Source organism: Temnothorax nylanderi, unplaced genomic scaffold (assembly GCF_030848795.1).
Source record: "Temnothorax nylanderi isolate EJ_2023f unplaced genomic scaffold, tnyl_v1.0 TNYL_tig0072_pilon, whole genome shotgun sequence".
Lineage (NCBI taxonomy): Eukaryota > Metazoa > Arthropoda > Insecta > Hymenoptera > Formicidae > Temnothorax > Temnothorax nylanderi.
The window spans coordinates 729396-754283 of record NW_027249134.1 but is presented as its reverse complement, the minus strand read 5'-3'; the positions used below and the strand labels follow the sequence as shown (position 1 = coordinate 754283).

At 48.9% G+C, this 24888-nt stretch overlaps 1 long non-coding RNA gene across 1 annotated transcript; it reads right to left on the bottom strand.

The window, feature by feature from the left end:
• Positions 1 to 257: 257 nt before the first annotated feature.
• Positions 258 to 23773, bottom strand: LOC139774029 (uncharacterized). Its single transcript, XR_011718490.1, has 3 exons — positions 23654 to 23773; positions 11096 to 11248; positions 258 to 676 (listed from the first exon to the last, which is right to left on the bottom strand). It is a non-coding gene; the product is annotated as an uncharacterized lncRNA (long non-coding RNA).
• Between the last annotated feature and the right edge of the window lie 1115 nt (positions 23774 to 24888).

Genomic DNA, 24888 nt, shown 5'->3' with positions numbered 1-24888 from the left:
TCTCAGCTCACTTTTAGCTATTTTTTAAATAATCCAGTTTTAGCCTAGTAATAGTATTTTCTAATAAACATAAATTTCTTATAACTGACCGTGTATAAAAATTCGCAAATTGTATTGAGATTCAATCATATCATCGGTCATCGCCTCTTTTTTATGTATGTTTTTATATATATACATTTTTGCATCTAAGTATACAACATTGCAACACTGAATTGCTTTTAAATTTTTAACATTTATATTTTTACACAAAATTATATTCAGAAAGTAAGAGAAAAATTTTGCTTAAATATATAATCTATTAAATAATGCAAAATCTAAGCAAAACAACGAGAAAATCAGATGTAATCTATTAAATATTGCATGCTACATTAAAATCAATCGAATGTTTTTTTTATGTTGCAAAGTAAATTTTAGAATCTTACCACAATCAACATCGGTTCATGACCGACTAATATAAATACGGTTTGATATAAGAAATGAACGCATTAAACGGTAACAACTACATGACAAAAATAAAAATTAATAGATATATATAGACTCACAAGCCAGAAGAAACTTCATCCAGTTCTTCGTCGTAACAAGGTCGTAACAACGTTGTAACTGCTTCAAAGTTCGGCATGTCATGGTTAATGACGGTCGGTGAGAAATGTTACGAGGTCCGACACGAATGATGGATCTGCCGCACAATCCATATTGTTGTCAGAATAAATTTTTCATATTTTCGATACACGTCTTTATGAATTTCATGTCAACGTAGATATTTCGTTATATTACCAACGTTATCAGAAAGAGAGAAAGAAAGAAAGGGAGAGAGAAAATTATTTTTAATATAATACATTAGAGATTATATATATTTCAGCAAATATTTTAATATAATTGACATATAACACATTAACCCCAAGATAATCTATGTAAAAAATTCTTTTGTTCCGCAACAAACTACGTGACTCATGTAATTATTTTTAATAATTCTTTTTAGATAAAGGTAATCAATCAGCCGCGCAAATTTTCATTAAAAAAAGGTTTAATAATGTGCGAGTAACAAAGTTAAAATATGCTATTAATAATAATCAACATATCAGGTCATTTGATGTTGACAGGCATTGCCAACATTAGTCGTTTAATATACACACCGTCTATATGTAGGAAGCAAAGACAAAATCATCTGACCAGTGATAATCAATTTCATCTGAACTGTGAAAATCAATAACAGATGACAGATCGATACGCACGTAGTTACGGATCTCAGGGCGCGAATTCTACGCGATATATGTAACTCTGTGCTAATTATTGGCTACTCTATAACTCGAAAGCCATTGTGGCATCCCCACTTTCGTATAGTAGAGTTTTAAAGACTGCAATTAATCTCCGGAATTGAAGTATTGTGATTGCGGGACACCCTGTATACAAAGTGGTGGCGTATGCACGAAACCGATATACAGCCCGACAGTGGTCGGTGTACGTATCGGTGTTTATGGCGATAACTCCGGGGTCCGCGCGCGATAACGATCCGCGATATACCTCTAAACGTCGCGTCGATACGCGGCGGTTTTGTGTTTCGTAAAACATTATCGCTCGTGTTACCGATGCCGATGCTAATCAATTACAGCTTGACCAACGTTGCACCGCCACGGGACTGTAGCTACAGGCATTATTGCTTTCACTCATTTGTCCCAGACGTCCGACGTCCAATTCTATCGCGTTTTCGCCCCCCCCCCTCCCTCGCGTGTCGCACGCGGGAATCTCGAAATAAGATTCTCTCTGATTAAGGCAACGCGACACTCTCCGTTTAGCCGTGTGCAGTATAGGATTTAAATTTTAATAACGAATTCTAGGAATTAAAACGTCAACCTAGTCGAATGTGACAAATACGTAGCTTCTCAAGAACGAGAAAACAACATAATGCCGAAGAAGCGAATCGTGATGTCGAAAGCGGAGGTGTCGGAGTTAGAAACGAGCAAAGTTAAAAGTCGCCTCGTTGTTACTGCTTTCTCTCTCTCTCTCTCTCTCTCTCTCTCTCTCTCTCTCTCTCTCTCTCTCTCTCTCTCTCTCTCTCTCTCTCTCTCTCTCTCTCTCTCTCTCTCTCTCTCTCTCTCTCTCTCTCTCTCATCCTCTGTCTATCTATCTATTTATCTATCTTTCCGTGGGCGTGGAACATCCGTTATCAGATCGCGGAAGATTCAAAGGTCTGCATGCGATCCAGGCCCGAAGTACATTACATCCTCAGACTGCGTCACCCAGCACCGAGTCTTGTTTATCATCGCAGTCATATCGGGGGGGATGGGGGCGCGCGTTTTGCCGGAGACTCAAAAGAGAGACTCCTCTTCCATGGCGCGGAGGTCGCGCAGCCGTAACGTAATTACGGACGCGCTTAATTTGTTTGAAGTACATTGCGAAGTACGACGCGACGCGGCAGAGGTGTTAATGGCAACGCGAGACCCCATCCACTTGCACCGCGAAGCTTGTCTAGCCCCGACTCTTTCTGCCAGTTGCAGGATGCTGCGACGCGACTATAAGCTGCCTCTCGCAAATTACGGAAAAGGGTGGGGAAAACTCGGCGAGAGAACCGGGGGATGGTCGCTATCTAACGCGATGAAAGGCTGCGTCGGATCTATACACATACAGGATGCCATAGCACATACAAATGTTGTAATTAATTCTTGATTCAAAAAATATATTTCGAAATATACAGTCCAAAATATATCACAGTGATAAGACATTTTCGAGAGGTTGAGCTTTAATTTCTGACACTTTGTAGGCTATAAAATTGATAATATATAGATAACTATCGAAAGATAAAGGTTATTTAAATTGATCTGATCCAGTTTGTCTGATAGTCTCGGTCCTACTATCATCTTCGGCAAACAGCTCTGCCAATTCGTGATTGTGCAGATGCGTTGATATTTATCGTATCAATAAGGAGCGCGTAAAATATGATCGGCGTACGCCCGCCCACCAACAGCCCGTTAAATAATGTCGTGCAAACGGATACGTGGTGTACGTGTTCATTGTTATTTAACATCGGTCGGTAGCAATAACATGGACGGACGTAATGCGCCGGTTTGCGCACCACCGGCACACAATTGTCCAATACGTGAAATATAATATTCCCGACAGAAATAATGGAGAACGCGTGAATCGTTAATACAAATAAAGTAATCGCTTATATAAATCAATGGCTCTTCCGCGCCTCCCCTCCCCGCACGGCGATTCTGCCCGTTAATTCCGAATTGTCGTGAATTTGCGCTGCGTGCCAATCTCCTGGTATAACGCCATGTGTATACCGTGAAAAAAAAAAGATAATTGGAACGGCACGTGGATAAACTCGCGTCGCCTCGTATTCACAATAATTAGTTAATCGGATTCGTCCCCGTCGCGCCGCTACACACCCGAATAATCTCCATTTCGGTCTCCGCGCCCGGAACTTGGGCGTTACTTCCGCCGCGGAAACTCTGATACATCGTATCTCTCGGATGCGCGCAACATTGCTTTTGGATTACGAGTACTAGGAGTGTAGTACTCGCTACTCGCGCGGAGCGCCGAGAGTTAGAGGAGTCAAAAGAGAAGGAGGAGGAGGAGGAGGAGGAGGAGAATGAAGTGGATGAGGACCCGTGGTGGATATACACTTACATAACCACACACGTACGCGGACATGTCACAGTAACGCAGGTCGGTTGCCTTCAGCCATATCGCCAGCGAGAGTTTGGCCAGCCAGCGAGTTGATCTCGTTGGTGTTGGGGCGCGTTGACGTGGATGTTACAACGAATGAGAGAGACAGAGAGAGAAAGAAAGAGAGAGAGAGAGAGACCGAGAGAGCGAGTGAGTGAAAAGAGCGATGGTAGGCAGAGCGGTAGAGTTTCGAAAGGGACGAAAGGGGAAGAGGGTTCGTAGCCAGAGGGGCCGCTCGAGCGAGTCTGTTAATTGGACCAATTACAGTAATTACTGAAAGTTTCGGTGCGGGCTACGAGGGAGCGAGACGGGGAGATAGGGCCGTAATACGGCACCACGACGAGCACACGATTGCGACCGCCGCCGCCGTCGCCGCCGCTACCGCCGCCGTCGCCATCGCCGTCGCCATCGCCGACGCCGACACCGACACCGACGCTCCCGCGTTCTCTCACTTCCCTCTGTTAACGACGCACACTGACACCACACCGACACATACTCGACGCCCACCGCCCGCGACATGACACAGAGCCGGGTATTAGCGATGACGCGTACTGGAGGGTACTTGCGGCTGGATACGCTTGTTTTCGTATTTAACCCCTCGATGTCCCCGCGCACACTTTGACCCTCTCGTTCCTCCTCGCTTCGCTCCCCGTCTGCGTTATCAACCTCCATTAGGAGTAGCCGTACACGAAAGTGGCTCTGATCGAATTAGCGATTATCATTCGGCGTTCGAGGGAGGCTTCTCCAACGAGAGAATTTGAGGGTCGGGCGCTCTCATTTGTCGGAGACGGCCGTAAAAATATATTGAGAATAAAAAGTTACGCGTTCGCGAGAGAAGTCGTGTAAACGAGAGCGAGCGTCTTGCCGCAGACGAGGGACAAGAGGGTGCTACTAAAAAAAGAAAAGGCGGACGATGGACCGTGGGTGAAGTGTGTCGGATTCCGAAGAGCCGTTGCTCGAATCACCGGGGTAATAAAAACTAAATGAGGAACAAAGCCCGCGCCTTTAGCGATCGGAAGCGGAAAATACAGCCGCGGGAGAAACGATGGGGCGATTGAAGACGTGCTGAGAATAATGGTGGCGGAATTACGCGCTTGGCAACGGCTCGAGAGTCGAGAGGGGAAAAGGGCCACGCGATAGATCGAAATGCTGGTCGGGGGGGTTAAGGATGGGAAAGAAAAGGGTCGGCAAGAAAATCGAGAGAAATTAATTTATAGGGCCTACACAGGTAATTAAGTTTTCAGAAGGCCGGGGCCCGGCTAACTCGAGCCCCTCCGAGTTTAAGTCGGAATCTCACATCTTCCTTCTCTCAGCCGGCGGGAGTCATTTTCGCCTCTTTTTCTTCCTGAAATTCAGACGTTCGTTCCGTCGCCGCCTGTTGGCGACGACAATAGGGGAGACTACGCCCCCTTTCCTTCCTTCCGCTGCGGTAAATCACGTTCCGTTTGGATCGAAGGGACCGCTCGGATCGCGGAACTCGTTGATTTTTATTGCCGTCGAGCCACGATTTATTTTACTTCGTTACGTCGTATCGAGAGTTGTGTTCGCCGTCGGTTGCCTTCGGGGGTCGCACGGCTGGATGTTTGTGTGCGAGCGCGCTCGTAAGCGGCGCGGCGCGGCGCGGCGGGTAGGGGCGTAAAAATCTGTTATATCCGCCGCCCACGCGAGAATTCTTCGCGATGATAATCTGGGAAAACGGTGTTGCCGCCTAAGTCGCGAGGGTTGCGCGCGAGGGGATAACTTATTCTTATCTCACCCTTCAGCGGTATACCGTCTCACCCACGACGACGAGGGGGCGGTGGGCCGCATATCGCGACGCCCTTTGCCGATAACGTTCCCCCGGGCCGCGTGTCGATGATGTTCCATTTCCGTGTTGCGTGACGCCGCGAACTCGCGTGTCAAAAGTCACCTTCAGCGACGCGAACGACAGGGATCTTTCAACCCCCTCGGATTATATTACCTATCCGTCTTCTCTCTACTTAAACAAAAAACTATAATTAAGCGAATCGTTTATATTTAATTGGGACGCGAATGTATTTTGACAGACACGTTAGATGTCCGAAATTAAAGATCACGTCTCGAATTGCGAGAGAGAGTTTTACGCATCGTACTAGAAGCACCCCGTATAGTGTGCGCGCACCGTCAATCGCGTATGTTCGCGCGCGCACGTATGCATACGCGAGGACGCAAACGATTTATACCAATTTGCCCAATAATTGTTGCTGTTATGTTAATTCTCAATCAGCGACGCCGTTCGCCTCGCTTCGCATCCGCGTGCGTGACATGCAAATTCAGTCTGGTGTATGCGCAAAACGCGCCGCGGGCCAACGGAGTCCGCGACGGAGAGAGAGACGCGCACACGGATACAGAGGCAGAATATGAGCGTGCGAATTGACGGAGCGTGACAGCGAGCGCGGTGTCGCGCGTGGGCGATGAAGAGACGGAAGTACACCGGCGACGACTAGATTGGGCTCGTCGAGATTCGTTTCGCTCGGTTAACACGCTCGACGTGCGCACATAGAGATAAGTAAATACAGTTAATCTCGGGAAGATGAATTTTCTGAAATTTTTTTTAAATTGCAACTCTAAAGTAAACCCCGTTAATATCCTCTCGCGCAACGTTTGCTCCCGAAAACGACCTGTGATATCTTAAATACGAAATTTTTTAAATCTTTTCTTGCGGAGAATATATTGTAGCGTGTTCGCGACTTTGCGACATTACCTCCCTATCGTTCCTGTATATCCAAGCTCGAGCCAAACGAGTGCGGATATCCAGGTTTACACCCTTGTAAAAGTTTCATAGCCATATTCCACATCCACACGTCGTTAATTTTAGCGCGAGCGAGCGAGCGAGCGAGCGAGCGAGCGAGTGGCTCGCTTTATTTTTACCGACTGACCTCAACACGATCGTTAAACCGTAGCGGATGTTTTCCCAACTTACCGGACTCTTTTTCTCTTTCATTCTTTCCCTCCGGCGAGATTGTGAGTGCACACCCTCTCTCTGACGAACGCGACCCACCGTCGCAGGCTATACATGGCGTATCGGGATAAGCTTAGCGGATGACTTCAAATTAGCGTGTTCTTTTACGAACGTAATCGTTGGAATAAAATTGTAGAAAAAAAGGCTACGTGCGTGCACAGCCCTAAGCCGACATAGATATAGTAGTAGCTTCGGGAGAGAGCGGACGATTGCGAGATTCGGTCGATTGACATGGAGGTCGATAGCGGGCGTGTCGCCAGGGATGGCAACGTGTCAATTCCGAGGAAACAGGTGCTCAACGCCTCTGTGACAGCATGTTCGAGTTCTATCGGGTGCGCTGCGGCCAACGGAGATCGCGACGGGACGAAGGGTGGGGAGGGGAGGGGTGGGGTGGGGATGGGAGGAGGGAGGAGGTGGAGGAGAGTCCGGGGGAATGAGAGAGAAGGTAAATTCTGTGCGCGGAGAAGCGCGACGCCGACACCGTCGACGTCGACGCCGGCCCGCTGGATGGTAGGGTGGTAGGGGGCTAACACGGGGATCGCGTGTTGAACATACACACAGTTAGCACCGCGCTCGAGGGGGTTAGTCGGGAGTAATGTCGGCTTGCCGGATGTTGGCAAGGGTTGTTAATAGGCCACCACGGTCCCTGGTTCCGCCCGACCGCCTGTCTCTCCTCTCTCTATCTCTCTCCCTCTCTCCGTCTCTCGCTGTGCTTACTCTTCCTCATCCTCGTCCTCGTCCTCATTGGATCCCGTCGCTTGCCGGAGCCCCACACCACCGCACCCTCGTGATTGTATCAACAGCCTCATCAGGCTCATCCCTCTAAACCTACTCTGCGCGACCGTTGCACCTCTCGACTGCCACCTACCTCGACCCTGGAATTTAACGCGCGCGCACACACATACACAACAGCTAAGACCAAATCAACGAATGAATTCGCAGAGATACCTATCCACAAAGATTCGATCCCGAATAGGGGATGAGTTTGGGATAGGTCGGTGAATCCCCCACGATGACATCGTCGGAAAATTAAGAAAACACGGGTCGACCCGCATATGCGATTTAACGCGACTGCCAGGCGTGTCCGAGAGCACCCCAGCGAACAAAGCGCAAGGGGTGCGTATAACGAAAAGGGGGCCACATGCTCGTGGACGCGAGCTACGGGGCACCACGGAGATAATGGATATGAGAACTCGTAGCGCTCAATTTTCGAAGGGGAGAATCCCCTCGGAGAATCAAGGGCGCAAGGGTGAGAGGATTCACTTTCTATTTTGTATACTTTGCCACTCTCGGAACAGTATCCCGAGTTGCATTCACTATATCTCTCGGAATTTCCGCGTGAGAGAAGTTTCGGGGGAAAGTAATTTCGAGACGGATCTAAGAGCGCAATCATGATATCGCCGATACCGATCCCGATGTAAAAATTGCTCCAACCCTATTAATAGAGGTGGAGATGGTTTTCCGAGTTTTGCGCGTTTGCTCGTGCGTAATATTAGCGCATAATATTAATAAAACGCATTTGTAAGTGCGCGTAGCGCGTGTACGGTTACGTTTGTATTCATTAAAATAATTAATTAAAATAATGTAACGAACGAGACGTGGTCCGCAAACATCAACGAGATTAATATCAAATATAAACATCGGGCGATATCTCGAAAACGTGCGTGCATGCGTCCGATCACGTACGATACACACGCCGCACCCTCTGCAATCGTGAATTTTATTGCGCCTACCCTACCGCTGCCGCCGCCACCCCCGTCAATCGTCCTTTTGCCCGACCGCAGATATGTATCCAACCAATCGAGGGCAAGCTCATGTACGGTGGCCCTCCGACAGACCGGAAATGGTTGCCACGCGACAAATTGGCCGGCGATTGGCACCCAAAAGGGGGAAACGGGCGCGACAGGCAAGAGAGAGAAGTTTTTACTTTCTCGATCTTCTTCATCGTCTCAATTAATTCCCTCCTCCCTTCCCGCTATTGCATCGATGAAACGGGTGAAACGCTAAACGAGCATTCTTCGCGACGTTGTCTTCTTATCCTCGAATATGCCGCGATCGTATAAGTGTCTCAACGATATTGCTGGGAACGTTTTTCGTCTCTGTATGATTTAACGAAATCGACGCGTATGCGCGTGTATAGCATGCGTAAATGTTGGCTGCGTGCTTTCATGCCCGCATTGTTCGCGAGGATATTTTTTTCTCTTTTATCGTTCGTACTGGTACGGTAGGTATATTGTGTTTGTCGTTCTCGGTATACACACGTGCGTATTGACTGATTGCAGCGATTTAAAATCATACTCGTTTAAATATCGCGTATGTGCGCGTGGCGTAACGCGCGTTTCGCCAAATTCCGAAACGCGCCCCACACTCGCCGAGGGTCACTCGCGGATATTTGTATTAATAATAATTTTCGAAAACTCCTCGAATTGTAAAGGAAAAAAAAATACTGTTTGCGTAATGAGAAATCCCGCCCTTTCTGGTTTGGCAAACTTTTTATTTTCTTGCACCAGTTTCCACCTTACGGTTCTTGGTACGAGATTTATTTTCTTCGCGGACTGTACTTCAGCCTCCCCTGGTTCCTTCCCCCAAAAACCGGTACATCGGCACTATAGTGCACGAGGTAATGAAGTGGCAACACGGCGTTTCCAGGGGTCGAGAACGGGGGTGAGATTGATACCTCCAGTCACGTCGGACGGCAGGGAGGGATGAGGTGTCGAGAAACCGGATCGACGATGTAGGGGGAGCAAGTAGAGAACAAGAGAAGAGAAGAGGGCGAAACGGAGAGAAAATGCCGATAGTAGGACGGAGATAGAAGAGGCGCGAAAAGGACACGGAAGTTGATTTCAGTTCTGGAGGAACAAAGAGAGCGGAACGGAGTAAAGTGGATGGAGAGAGAAAAGTGTAGAAGTTTCGGTCGGTTAGATATTCCCCAACGACGCGACGTCCGCTCGTTAATTTAAGAAATTAGAAAGAGCCAGATCGGTTTTCTGCGTTATCGTGATCTTAATTGAAACTCTAAAATGAATCGAAGTATACAAGTGTACAATTTATTTATTTCCTTAACAATGCCTATCAAATAAATAGCTGTCATTTGATAAATAAAGTATTTCTAATTTGATTGATCGTACATTCTCTTTTTCTGTGTAACTCGTGTGTTCGATACGCGTTAATGAATGACACATATCTTGAAACAATAAAGAGAACACTCTCCGGCGAAGCTGGCGCTCTGCATTGTTCGATCCAACCCCGTCGAAATCGACGCATTCGAGCGTCGAAAGAAGTCGAGAGGGACTTCGACGTGTGCACAAGGGCAGGGGGTGGGAAGAGTGAGAGAGAGAGAGGGGGGAGAGAGAGAGAGAGCTGCAAATAAATTTTTCCCGAGCGGGCGAGCATACAAGCGCTCTCGACTCGGCCGAGTCGGCTGCCTATCTACTACCGGTACAACGCGCGGAGTGGCCTTTCGTCCTCGAAAGGATGTTAAGAGCCTCTCAAAAGTGACAATGCGCCGTGGCGCCAGATACGACGACGATAAGCAGAGTTTCGAAAAGAGGAACGAGGCTTCGGCGGTCTCCTCGAAATCTCCGGTCAATATTGAGTAAACGAGAACGACAATTCTTGTCTTTATTACGTGAGTTACACGCGGGAACACGCAACGAGGGAAGGACCAATGATTGCGGATAATTGCTTTTCTACCGTTGCGTATCTTTCGCTGCATTTTACGCAACGGCCGCAACGTTACGCTCCACGTCGATTGTATTTGTTATTGAAACGTATCCCGTATAAAACGCGAACAAAATTCAATTTTTTTTCACGGACTAAAATATATTCGATTCGTTTCCCCGCGCTCTTTTTCTCTCTTCCCTTTCCGTCCTTCCGATCCTCCCTCCCTCCCTCTTCCCTTCGTGCGTTCAACGCAATTAGTCCGGGAAGTTATTAAATTGTACGCGACTCGATACGATGTGACACAAAATTGCAAGCGGCAAACGCTTTGGAGTATTCATTAAATTTTGTCGCGCGCAAAACGTATTTGCGAAACAAATTAAAAACAAACAATCCCCCTCGCGGTGAGTATCGCGATACTGAACGCGGAAACAACTTTTCCTCTTTCTTTCTTTATTTCTCTCTCTCTATCTCTCAATAAGTGTTCAACATTCCGTATGCAATATTATTAGTTTCATTAATAGACACTTTTGATGAGAAGTCAAGAGGCATTAATGACTTCGTAAATTTTTCCACGGTCCCGTCCGAATAAACAGATAAATGTTACATCGCAAAGTCTGCGATAGTTGATAAGAAAATATACCCACACACAAGCACTGAACGATATAAAAATATCTATATGTCCTATATGCACTATACAAAGACATTTATAAGCACTAAATATTTCTGCATCTCTCGTTGTACAATACGGCAACTGTTCGCTACTTGCATAAATGTGGAATTTACCTGTGAGTTTAGCTACTCTTTCCACTCATTTCGTCTCACGTTTCGTCACCTTCCTTCCTAGGTTCTTATCGTCCTTCGTCTAGATTAACTCCCGGCTGGTGCGAGTCCGCGGCATGGCGATGAAAAGATTTCCCCGGGTTCGTAATGCATTGCCTGCAAGCACGTACGAATGCTATAACGGTACAGCGATAATGACTCATTAATGCGCGAGATATTTACGCGCCCGAGCTTGCGGTGAGGAGGAGGAAGAAGGGGAGATAGGCTAGAGTTCAGGCGGCACTCGGGGATTGATTATCTCGTGCTGTTACAGTCACCTGCAGGCATAGGCGATGTTTATAACTACTACGTGTCCCGCATGCGTGTGAGTACGGCGAGGCGCGGGGCCCCCGGTAACCGGAGGCGGGGATGAAGTATTATCGTCAGCAAATATTTATGTCATGCCGGGCTTTGAATCACATCCCTCCCTCCCCCTCCTCTCGCTCTTCCGCGCGTCACCGGTGAAAGAGACGCTATTTACTCGCTAGATTAGGCCGTTGTGCTCGCCTCGCGCGAAATTTTCGCGACGCGTTGTTAGGTGCCGCGTAGTAATAATAATCGTTTCGCTCGCGCGTCGATAGCGCCGTTGCGTAAAGTTATCACGGAACACATGGAACGATCGACGACGCACTGTTTACCTTTATCGCCTCGTCATCGATGCGAGAACTCTGAAAAAAAGTGTGCGAAAAATTTTTTTGTTCGCGCGGCAGAGTGAGCGAGGTATACTGTCGAGCGCAACAAAATATCGGAATATACATCGGTCAATGTATTAGGCAACATTGCCAACCTTGGTGTGTACGGACCGAATGCATGTTTTACGATGTTTAGATTGTTTATTACATATATGCAATAAAGATTTGCCGTGTTTGGCATAACGGTTATTTACCGTCGACGGAAACACTCGACACAGTGCGTTATCGCGCGCCGGGTTGACGCTTTAGAAATTAATACGCCGATATCACATATTAATTCGGCGCGATCGATAATACATGCACGGCGAAACGGTAAACGACCCAGTCGGATAAAAGCCGACGACCATATGTATTTTTAATGACGCGGACTCGAGAGCGTAGCGGACTTCTGAACGACGTCTAATAAAGGTCCGCCATTACGGGCCAATTGCTCAGTCATCGTTAAGGTTAAAAGTCTACGAGAGCGGTTTCGGTGCTCGAGGGGCGATAATTCGCAAATGGCTCGTTATACGGCGAAACGTCATCGCGCATCCTTCATCTGGAACACTTTACACGCTGCTTAAAAATCGAGTATAGTGTCTTTGAAAAATCGGCGTCGTTAGTGCGCGCGCGCGCACGTTTTGTAGCAACTTCACTAATAAATACATAAATCATATACGCTGCTTTAGATTCTTGGTAAAGCCGGGAGACGTCGTTCCTCGTTTAAATAAATTACCCAACGAGAGATTATCGTGCGTTAGAGAGGCGAGAATCTGCGGATACGTCTACAATAGACACCTGCTTGATCCCGTTTAAGCCAACGAGGGAGAAGCACCGCGTAAGGCGAGAACGCCGGGACACGCACTCGCCTCCGGTTTATACCCGCGTGCCTTGCAACACGCCTTGAAAGGCAGAAATTATTTTCACGAGTTCCAGGCAGGCAGAGGCTTGTCGCCCTTTGTGGGCCTCCTCTCACGCTGCAGGCAGGTGCTCGAGCGTCGCGGCCGCGCTTGAATTCTCTCTTTACGGCCCGTAGCCTGCCCCTTCCATCAAAGAAAAACGTCTCCATTCACGCTACGCGTTTTAATCCCGCCGTGTGTCTCCGCTGCGCCCGGCCTCGCACTTTTATCGGGCCGTCCGGAAAGCCCCGGCCAACGATTGCGTTCGCCTTGTTCGATCGACGAGCCGGTTATCGATCGCGAGGAAACGACGCGCCGTATAATAAAATATTGTCGCGCGAGATAGCGGCGCGATTAAATCGCGCAAACCACTCCTTTCGTAATCCTTTCGCTCTTCTCCTTCCGCTCTCCCTTCCATCGGCGGTTCCAATCGGAGGCTCGCATGTACAATTACATCGCTAATAAAAATTTTATCGCCTCTCGCGCACTCCGCCGCGAACGAAATCGCGCGTTCCGCGGGGCATTAATGCAGCCGGCGGTCGTTAACCCCGCGCACTCCGCTAATGGCGTCGTCGATTATAAAATTATTTTAATTCACGGATATCACCGGTACCCGTGTGTACTACCTAATTAAAAAAATGAAAAAAAAATTACGATACAGCGATCGCGCGTTTATATCGCGAGCGTGCGCGCTTGAAGAGCTCCGCGTGCGCGTGGAAATGTTAATAACGATTAATTAAAGAGCGTATATAAATTTTTCAGGAGTACTTCGGCGTGTGTGTTTCTTCCGGACGATACATAAAAACTGGCTCGTCGGCACTTTTGCGGCCGCGTGTACACGACCACGATTCACTTTCCTCGCCAGGCATAGCTTCACCTTTCTCGCGCCCCCCGGCCCCTATCTTTTTCCGTCTCTTCTTCTCGTTCCCCTACCCACCCTATCCTACCCTTTACGAGATAGAAAACGGGGCTAAACAGTCCTGTGTTTGTGGTAGGGCGGTCGGGTAATAAATCGCTCGACGAGCTGGTGGAAGCCGATCCCGACCCGACGAGGAAAGAGAACACGGCTCGAAAAGGAAGCGGGCAAAAGGGAACAAAGGGAAAAAAAGCTCGCACGAGCTCGTGCAACGGCGGTGGGAAGGAGAGGGAACACTCGGAGGGAACAGGCTGAGAATGGAAGGATTCGGAGTACTTGTATCTTGTTACCCTGTTTGTTACGGAGAGGACTCGAGAGGCCGCGGGGGTAAGCAGAAATCGGTTTTAGAGACCGAAGTCTCAACAATGAGGACGAACGAAACGAGAAGCGAGGGAAAAGAATGCGTATATATCCAGACCGCTCCCTCTCTCCCTTCCCCTCTTTTCCCGGTGCTAAAGTCCAAATTTACGGGAAAAACATCCGTCCTAGAGAAAAATCCATTTCTCGCCTTCTGGCGTCGATCGTACATCTCCCACAGGTTGGCAAATATAAAGACATGTATATATGTATCTTTATTCGTAAACACACGCCGCGCCGCGGTGTACAGAATGATTTCGAGTTAAACAAGTTCTCGAGTCACGCCCGCGTCGCAGAAATTTCGCGTGCTCTTATCGCGCTTTACATTATCGCCGCGCTTCCATATCTACCGCTTATCGGCTACGCGAGTGAGTCCTACGATTTAAGTCGGACGCAAATACAACGATTCGATAAACAGATCGACACATTCGGTCGTCTCGTATCTCGTCGCGCGGACGATAAACGCTCGGTGGAGTGGCATGTAGACGAGGCGGAGAGAAAGGTCGAAACGACCGTTCTTTTTCGACGCGGTGAAATCAGCCCCGGGAACGGCCCTCTGCCTCTATCTCGAGTATATACGTGACGCGTATGTACATATCGCGGTGATAAAGTGAGCGAGGATTGTGCAAAACAAATTAACGGCGCCAATAATTGCCGTCCGAATGACCCGTGGCCATTCTATTACGAAACTATTTACGATTCCGATCGGAGACTCGCGAATCTCGGAATCTGCAGCCTACCGTCCGCTGTGTGCGGTGAGGCAAACGATAGCTGTTCTTTTCCAATTACGGCGCAAAGATCTTCGCAACTCCGCTTTCCGATCGGAGTCGACTTTCCACTTGTTCGCGATGTCAGAAACTTTTCGATCGTCTCGAACACCCACTCGAACGCTCATAATAGAATAACCGACGGAAAACGGAGCCAACGCGGCCGGAAACCTCTTCCGAATCGGAGAAAGACCGCCATTGTTTGTTTTGTCTGCATAGCGATGGTAAGCCGATTTCAAAATTTCCTAGTTGGAAACTCGTGTTTCCGATCTCGAAATCGTAAATAGTTTATAATAGATGCCTCGGCGCGTTTACCAGGGGACTGAACAATTTACACATCGTCTCGCGCGTGCATATTAATCTGCAGCGATACGGCCAATGTAATGTACATTCAATAACAATTTCGTTATTGGTTTAAGAGAGAGACAGGAATGGCGGCGAAAAAAAAAACAAGGATACCGAATTGCGCAATTTCGCGGAACTATTGCGCAGCGATACGTGTAAAAATCATATTTTTTTCGAACGAGATACGAACGAATGTGCCGTTACATTTATACAGGCCAAACATATTCAGGAGCGATTTACAATACAAATTCGAGATACGAGCGTGGTGGCGGAGGGTGCGTTTTTTTTTCCAACGCAGGAACGCAGACGGTATCCTCTCCCTCGATTATAATCAGGACGATCCAGGACAGGGGAAGGGGGGGATTACGGATAAAAGACGCCACCGTCAGCAATAAAGAAGTAGCTGTATAATCTCATCCGAGCCGAGGGTATAATGTACTTACAATTAGGTATCCCTTCACGTTGTATTTGCTTTCATTGCTCTATCTCTTTCTCTTTCTCTTCGTCTCTCTACCTCTCACTCTCGCTCCTCTTCTTTCTCCAAACAAATTTCTCCTTCTCTCTCTTTCACGCTCGGCGACCACCCCATATATCCCTCCGCCATTTATGCTTTAATCAGTGACGCAGTCGAGGTTAAGGGATCTTCCCTGATGCGATGACCCCCCTAGGAACTTCCATCGTCTCTTCCTCCCTTCTGTGTATGTTATAAATACGTACGAACCCGGCGGAAAGGGAGGACGAGGCAGACAGGTCAGATTCCGCTCCCCGGGTGAAAATTTCCTTGCTCTCGTTAGAAAAACTCGAGGGAAAGAGGAAAGCGTTCCGTCCCTTCTTAGGAAGAATAAATAAACGCAACGGCGAGGGACGACGAGGGACGGCGAGAAAGGTACGGCGGGGAGACAAAGTTGATGGAGTGGAGTCTGAGAAATCAGTTATTATAATTAAACCATCCCGATTATTATCCCGGTTGCGTTTACCGTCGGAGCGAGTCGATCGGCAGATCGGCAGATCGGCGCGCGTTCGACACGCCCATTAATTCGCTCTCGAGCCGAACACGATCGGCACGATGGCCAGCAGGCCAGCAGCGTCGTTCGATCGTCTGCTCGATCGGAGGCACTTACCGCGGAATCGCGAGGGACGGGGAACGCGGCAGTTTTGCATCCGGTATCGTCACGCGGGATTAGCGAATAGCGAGTGGACGACGATACGCACGCGAAACGGCATCGTTGCGTAATTACCCCGTTTTCCACGCTCGAACGGGCTCTTTCCTTACTCGACTTCGGTATGCGGTATGCCCCTCGAAGATACGTTCCTCGTCTCGGCGATGACGACGACGACGACGATTCGGCCAACCGGTGTCCGGTAATACACCGCTCGCCACGGGTCACGCTTCGCTCGTTTCGGCCGTTTCGTCACGCTCCACGGCGCAATAAATCATCTCGCGGAACCGTTCGACCGGAAACCAATTTCGTACGCTCCGAGCTCGTCGTTGTCGATGACGACGACGACGACGACGACGACGACGATGACGTCGAGTCGCCTGCCGGCGATATATTTGACGTTCCTACCGAGCGAGAAATAATTCTTCCTCCTCGGTTCGGCGCGGAACGACCGCGAAACAAATTTCTTGGCTACCCGCCAAAGATCACTGAGGAACAAGCGCGGTTTACTCCTGCCTCTTTATTCGTCGAGTATCTTGTCTGACGTAATATCCATCGCATGACAAACGCGCGCGAGAATTTTTTATAAGTCGATTGCCTTTCGAACGAAAGGTTGCTAAGATAAAAAATGTTTCAATCTACATTGACTTGACCGTACATAAGAAGATTGAGATCTAAATAAAAACTCGTCAAACTTACATCACAAAGTTAATTCAGTGAGAAAGCTGTACAAAAGAAATTTCCAATTAATTTAACGATTTAGCGATTTAATAGTTAAAATGCGTATCGCGTGTGCGACCGACAGAACTGACAGACTCGATAGAAAAGTTCTGAAATATCTAGGTATCGGGCAGAATTTGATATTTGCAAACATACATCTAGCTGCTCGGCCATTGTAGCCATTCGATAGTCATCTGCTGGTTCGCTGCATAAACCTCTCCGTTCCCGATAATAAATTCCGAACCATATATACAGGGAGGGTATAGGGTATAGGTTAGGTTTATAGTCTTTGTGTACGCGCGAGGATTGAAAGAAGCGCGAGAGGAGCACCTTTTTGTCGGCGAAGGGTTCGACGGGGACGGTGACGGGGAGCGGACCAAGGCGGATGCCGAAAGCGGCGAGAGGCGACGAGCAAGAAAAGCGGTGCGTTCGATCGTAAAAACTTCTCGGCGCCGCTTTGATTTCCCCCTTTCGCAGGAGAGACGCGCGGCAGATTTTCCGAAGCGTTTGAAGCGGTTTTCGAGATCGGGCGCGGCCGGGGCGCACGGGCTGAGCTTACGCACGCTTGAATATTTAATAAAGAAATTTGGCGCGGGAGCCGCGCCGTTACGCCTGAAAATTGGTCGCCGGAAATTTCGGAGCAACGTCTGCCGCGCGCGCGCGCGCGCGCGCGTCGTTACTTCAAGTATCATACTTACGTGTATTATACGTACGCGACATGTGTAGGAAGGCGGAGAAGGTGGTTGGAAATGTTGGATTCGAACCGGCGTCGTTCGAGCGAGAGCGATAGCTGTCTTCGACGATCGATAGCGACCGACGTCGGTTTAGTTTTACAAATATAACACGGATCGCGAGACTGCGACGCGAAAAGGAGAGACGGAGAAAGGAGGTTGCGACGAATGAGGCGAATGGCACGAACAACATGGTCCTCGTCCTCGTCTCGTAGTCTCGGTGGCGGCAACGACTACTTCGGCCAATCCGGTCAGAGCGAAACCGGCCGAGCGATTAAAACGCCGCCACGGCGAACTGCGCCGTACCTCGCCTCGCCTCGCCTCGCCTCGCCTCGTCTCGTCTCATCTCGCCACGTCTCGTCTCGTCTCGTCTCGTCTCGTCTCGTCTCGTTTCGCCTCGTCTCGTCTCGCCGGCGGATAGCGGAGGTCCGAGAGCTCTTCCCGAGGGTTAATTAAAACCTCTCTAATTATTTATAAACAGTCATTTCTTTTTGCCGCCTGATAATAAACGCGTAATGCCCGCGCCGCCGGCGGATTGGACTACGCGCGCCAACGGCGCCGTCCGATTGGCGGAGGCGGCCGACGATCTCGTTCGAGTCCGCGCGGACTTGGCCCCTCGTTCCGTCCTCGTCGCTCTCTCACGACTCTCTTGTAGCGCTCAGGCGTCGCTTTCGCTCTCGTCCCTGCAGCTCGTAGACGAGCGCTCGAGCGGGCTCGGTCTACCGGCGCGTAATCTGTAAATCCTCGAGCGTGGAGAGAGAGAGAGAGAGAGAGAGAGAGAGAGAGAGAGAGAGAGAGAGAGAGAGAGAGAGAGAGAGGGGGGGGAGTGGGAAGAGAGAAAGAGAAAGAGAGTACAAGTCCGGTAAGTTGCTCGGAATCCTCGTTTTCTTACTTCTCTCTCTCCACCTCCTCTCTTACTCCTTACTCTCCACCGCTTCACTTCCTTCCTTCGCGGTGCGCACCTCGGTCTTCGTCCCCGTCTTCGTGTCCTGCTGTGCGGCGGCGCATCCTTCCGTCCTTCCGCCGCGCTTCGCGACCAACCCTCTTCACTTCTTCATCCTCCCGCGAGCATGATTCCATCCCCGCCGTTCTCTATCTCCCGACTTTGAGATGGAGTAAGTAGTGGTGATGGTGATGGTGGTGGTACCTACTCAAAGTAGGAAGAAGTAGGGGATTTCTTTCAGCGCCGACAAAAACTTCGCCTCTCTGCCCAATATTGATTCGCGCTCTAATCCGTCGAGAAAGAGAGACCCTCCTTCCGCCCTCCTACCAACGCGAGGGGTTTCTCCCCCTCGCGCTCTTTCCTCTTCTTCTTCGGTTTTCCGTCGTCGTCGTCGTCGTCGTCGTCGTCGTTTTCGTCGTCTCCTTACGTCGTCGACAAAATAAACCGTCGCTGATAGCCTGCGGTATAAGTAATAACCTCGCTCGAAGGGCGAACAGAGAGAGAGAGAGACAGTATCGAGAGGACGGCATCTGGCGAAAGGACGTGTGCAACGACAAGGGGTCTCTCAGGGAGGAAATACAACGCCGTAATTTAGTAGTTATGGATATCGGTCCGATATCCGAACCCGGCGACCTTAATTCGATAGGATCGCGAGGGCCGGACTTTTTCAATTAGTGCCGTATCCCTTTGTTCCGCCCGCGAGAGTATTTATCCCGCTTTTATTTCCATTTATTCTGCCAGGATATTCCACGTTACTCGTTAGCCGAGAAAAAATAATGAATTTTCCGGATCTACAAGGGTAGATCTGTGAAAATCTCAGACCTTATCGCTGTGACTCGAGCAAGAGAAATTTATCGAACGTCGCATTCAATGAAGAATGTTTATTATATTTTAACTTGTTGGCGTTTTATAAAAGTTTGCTAATAATCCCCGGTTACGATCACGTTGGCCTATTAAGATGAGGCGATACAAATTGCGTGGTGCAATTGAATAATCCATGAGAATCGCATCTCTCTTCCAAGAGTTCTCGTCGTAACTCTCGCAGCTGGTAATACAAATTTAAGGGAACGCCAGCGGCGGGCGTCTCGACGTTCCGCGAAGAAGAGGGGAAGCGAGGTAAGAAACAAGGGGGTGGAAGAGGTGAGGAGGAAGGAAAGCGTAAAGAGGAAATGGAAAAGGATCGCGGTGCGCGCGAGCAATGAAAAATAATAGTAAGGCACCGCCCTCGTCGTTTCCCTCTTACACCCCGACGAGGAAAAAAACTGCAAAGGAGCGGGAGAGCGAGACGGTGCCGGTGAGAGGAAGGAAAAGCTCGGCGCCGCCGTTGCCCTTTAATCTTCGCCTTTAAGTCACGAACCGTTTCGCGACTTTAGCGCGAAATGAAAAATTCATTTCCACTGAGACGATGACACGAGATATGCCACCTTCCACCCATCTCTCCTCTTCTCTCCGCTTCTTCCATCGTTTTTCCAGCCACTTCTTAATGTTCCGCCTGTCACCGTCGTGGAATTCATTATGGCAGAGAGTCGCGAGAGCACGAACGATCATCTGGAAACCGTTCGATTCGCGCAGTAATTCGCAGTTCGTTCGATTCCACGCGAGCGAGCTCACTCTCCCATCTCCCGTCTCCCGATAATGGCGCGCGTTCATTTCTCTTGGAAAAATTGTCCCCAAAAAAGCAATTTCTCAAGTGTCGTTAGAAATTTAGACGTTCGGTGAATAAAAGACCGACGTTACACCTTTCTCGCCGTCCTCGCCACCTACGGACCGCCTTAGGTAAGGGAGTTGACACTAATTATTTCCCACGCGGAGGCGATTGCTTCGTGTGCCTCGCGATTTTATCGGCTACCTGGATCGCTATATTTTCCTCGGCGCGACCACCGCGGTGTGTGCCACTGCGCCACTCTTTCGCCACTCTTTCGCATGCACACACGTCGCGATTTGCATGCGACGGACGGCGTTATGCGCCAGATAACGAGCGTATTGCAGCGGGCGTCGCATATACGCGAGCATTAATATAACGCGGCCGCGCGATATGCGGCGCGCATGGAGGTCGATTCATGTCGACTTTTGCACGCAGAAAAGTTTAACACGCGGACACATACACACATACACATAGAGAAAGATCTGCATTTATGCAAACGTGTGACGTAGTTACTTTAGTCGAGTCGCGCTTGCTTATCACGAAATAACCTCGTTAATAATCATTCTTTCTGTCGTTGAGACACGCGACGTGTTGAGGAAAAACATATATAAATAAGGGATAAACGTAGAATAAAATAGAATAAAAGATGTGCTTATAGAAATAAAGAGTAAGAAATCTCTCTAATTTTTATTTACGTGAAAAAGCAGGGAAGCTGGATAGAATTTTCATACTTTGTTTAGTGCGAAAAAAAAATATATAAGTATATTTAAATGAAAAACAAGGCAACAGTAAGGAATGAGATACTATATTATTTGTATTAAATAAGTTATAGTAAAAAAGCGAAAGAGAGAAGAAAGAAAAGGAGGGAGAGAGAGAGAACTAGAATGCCCGCGAGACGGACGACTAACAATCGTGTCAGAGAGGCGAAATAATTAGTACCGGTCTGAACCCCGGTCTGATCGTCCGCTCCGAGTTGCACGCTCGCACAGTGCTGTCTTATGCAGATGCAGATTCCAGGCGGAACGTATTAACGTCAGGTACCTACAAACTTGCCCTCGCCACCGCGCGCGCGTACCTTCGCGCGTGCATATGGCTTTAATGGATGTAATACATAACCGCGCGCGCCCGTCTACTCGGCGAGAGGGTATCGATACCGGCGCGGCACGTACGTATTCACTACACGCTACACACTTGCGCGCGCGCGCGCACGTCCATGTATATGTATCTTTGACGTTTCTCTAATAACTCCGCGAGCAAGAAGGGGGCTATATCGAGTCGCGTCGTGTAAAGCGATTGCTTCGTCGGATCGCCGCCGGCGGGGCCGAACAGACCGGCGGACCGTTTAATTTCCAGGTTACGAGCCACGGCGCTGTACTTACTAAATTTCACGGATCATTAGTAGCCGAGTTATAATTAGGAGGTGATTCTCTCTCGTCGAGCGCTCGTGCATGTTATTATTAGCTCCGGTATAGGCACACGTGCGTTCGCGTCGTGCCGCGCGTTCGTGATTTCATCGCATAAACTCGATGCCGGGATGCGAGATGTGTCTCGGAAAGCGCGCGAATTAAAGGAAGAGTACCTTCGGTTAAGATAATAGTTATTACGTGGAGGAGGCTTGCCTTCCCTGTTTCTCTCCCTCTCTCTCTTCTTTGCATCTCCGTTACGCGAACATTCTCCGCTTGCGGTTAACCCGGACTTCGCACCTCTCGCCGCCGCCGCCGCCGCCGCCGCCGCCGCCGTCCTGAAAGCCGCCTCTAAACGCGAGGGCGTGTGTACGCGCCGGTATCGAATTTCGATTCCAATGCTCGATTGCCTGTACACTCCCCGACATCCCCAACTTGGCGGCTAGAGTTTCTCGAGAATCTCTCGTTATTTACTGTCATCCGGTCCGGCTACTTCTTCCTTTCTGTCTCTCTGTCTCTATTTCTGTCCTTCGTGCACGCGTGACAGGATCGACCGGACAACCGATACCCTACTGGGAGAAACCGAAGAAGGGAGATGACCCTTGAAAGAGATTTAGTCGAGAGCTCTGTTTCCACTTTTCTACAGATGTCAAATTATATTCAACTTAATGAGACCATTTTCCATGGAATTACGACTGAAGCCGAACGATAATTTGTAAAAGAGATTTACGTTTTCTTCACGCGTGATATGTAATGATGGTTTGGCGAAAGATATATTTTAAAGACAACAATAAGCCTCCCTGCACGTTTCACGAACAACTATGGAAATTTCTCAATTAAGTATTTAAGCTATAAGCTCTTCTCGAGAGACCGGCTTGCGGTACCGTTCTTAAATTCCTTCGAAGCGTTTTAACGGCTATTTATCGGCTCTTACATACATCGAGAGGCGTTACGCATCAGCGGAGCGACCCTTTTCTCCTCCCGCTTGATCGGAGATAAACGGCGCATTGTCTCGCAGTACTCTGTCCGGGAGGATCGCCGGCCGTTCGTCGTTCGTAGGCAACGACGATCGTTCTTACGGGCGCACCCTGTATGCAGATGGGCGAAGTGCGCGAGTGCGCGCCGGATAGGCCATTATGCTCGCCCGAAGGAACCCGCCGGTGGAGCGTAGGTCCGTCGACGCTGCCTACGCTAGAGCTCTGTATTATTATTTCAAGTGACTAGCCATTGTCGCGACGAAAGCGGACGTTTTCCGATCGTTATCGCGCGCGCAGAGCGAAAGTGCCACCAACGGGCCGCCTTACGGTCGTCGTTCCGTAGAAAGTCAGTAGCGCTTTAAACGGTCCCTGTCATCCCACGAGAATACAGATGTTCGTCAGTTCAAGGCGCATTCCTCAGCGAATCAATAATCGCAAATAATTCTTCGTCAATCTTGATTACCATTTACGGTACATCCATAAACGTTGATGGACATTCGCGCCGGAAAACTGCCTCTCCAATGAAAAAAAAATCCCAATTGCGAAATAGTTGTTGTTCCAACTGAACGGATGACGCGTTATCTCGACGTGTGATATGGCTCTCGTCCGAACTTGGCAAATGTCTGTTGAGTAAACGACTTTGACGAAATACATGTCGTAAAAAAGGAAGCAAAACCCATTGTGAAAAAAAGGTGAACAATCTGTTAGTGAATAGATTGTCGGCAAGACACAAAAAAAGAGGGAGAAGGGGAGGGAGGGAGGGAGAGGGAGAGGGAGGGAGAGAGAGAGAGAGAGAGAGAGAGAGAGAGAGAGAGAGAGAGAGAGAGAGAGAGAGAGAGAGAGAGAGAGAGAGAGAGAGAGAGAGAGAGAGAGAGAGAGAGAGAGAGAGAGAGAGAGAGAGAGAGAGAGAGAGAGAGAGAGAGAGAGAGAGAGACATCGAGCAGGGAAAGGACTTGTGCAAAAAAAAACGGTAAATTAGCGGGCTTACGTTACTCGGCAGCGTCCATTACGCTTACGTAGCGGGCTGTTATTAAGTCACCGCCCGTCGCGATGCGATGGTTACAGATGACTTCCCGCGCTCGTGGATAATAATGACGCCACGACTTGGATCGGGATAATAATAGCGCAATATAGACCGTACGATGGTTAACTGGGGAAAAAAAGAGGGGGTGGAAAGTCGTCAGGGAGGGGAAAAGTAAGAGCGTGCTAGAAGAGGGGGCACGAGCTGGAATCGTGTTGCTAACTTCGAACCGTGAAGTGAAGTCGATGGTTCGAGAGGATGAGGCGGGGAGACCGATGCTCGATGACGCGGCAGTCACGGTCCCCTCAATCGGGGCGATTTGTTTACTCCGTAAACACGAGTCCGATCGAAGAGGGTCCGCCGTCTGTCGCGTACAGCGACCGACGTCCGTTTGCGATTTTACAAGTGCTAATTGTCAGCACCGGTTGCTAAACTTTACATAATGGGACTCTTCCTGCCTCGCGAAAAATTTTGTTTACACCTCACGGCCTCTTAAAATAATTTTCACTGAGGAAAGTCGGCTCTCTCTATACGAATTAAAAAACGTGTCGTCGAAATTCTATTACACTTCATTACTTTCGGCTTCGTATTGACTAAAGAATTTACACGAAGCACTGTTCGCGATTTTACAGACATATGCGGTATTTTTTAACGCGTATAAATAAACGCTACATGAATTTTTAATTATGCGTGCGTGCATTTGAGATAACACACGCGTATAATGCGTGTAACGTCAATGAGTACAAACGTTTAATCGGAGTAGCCATCGATAAACGATGATCGACGTCGTTTACGACTTCAATGTCGCAACATTGCGGGCAACGAGTTGCCGGTTAACGCCGACAGACTGCCGACGCAGCTTTCGAACGGATAATTATTCGTCACGCATGCCCGACCACGTTAATCGTCCCGCGCCTTACGGCTTTTGACCGGCTTACGACCTCGTACACACAGCACACAGCCCGGAGAAGTATGTCTCTCGAGTTCGAATCGCAAAAGCGGATTATTACGTACTCTCCCAGGCTATCCATAATTCGCGCTCTTGACTGTCTCGAGGCTAAGCCACGTCGATTATATTCGTGTATATCTCGCTTGAAGAGATAACTTCCGGCGTTTTTGGGCATCACACCGAGCTCACTCGCTAATAATCACAAGCTGCGAGATACGTGCAACGAGCGAGCCTCCAGGGTAGACTCGAGGTC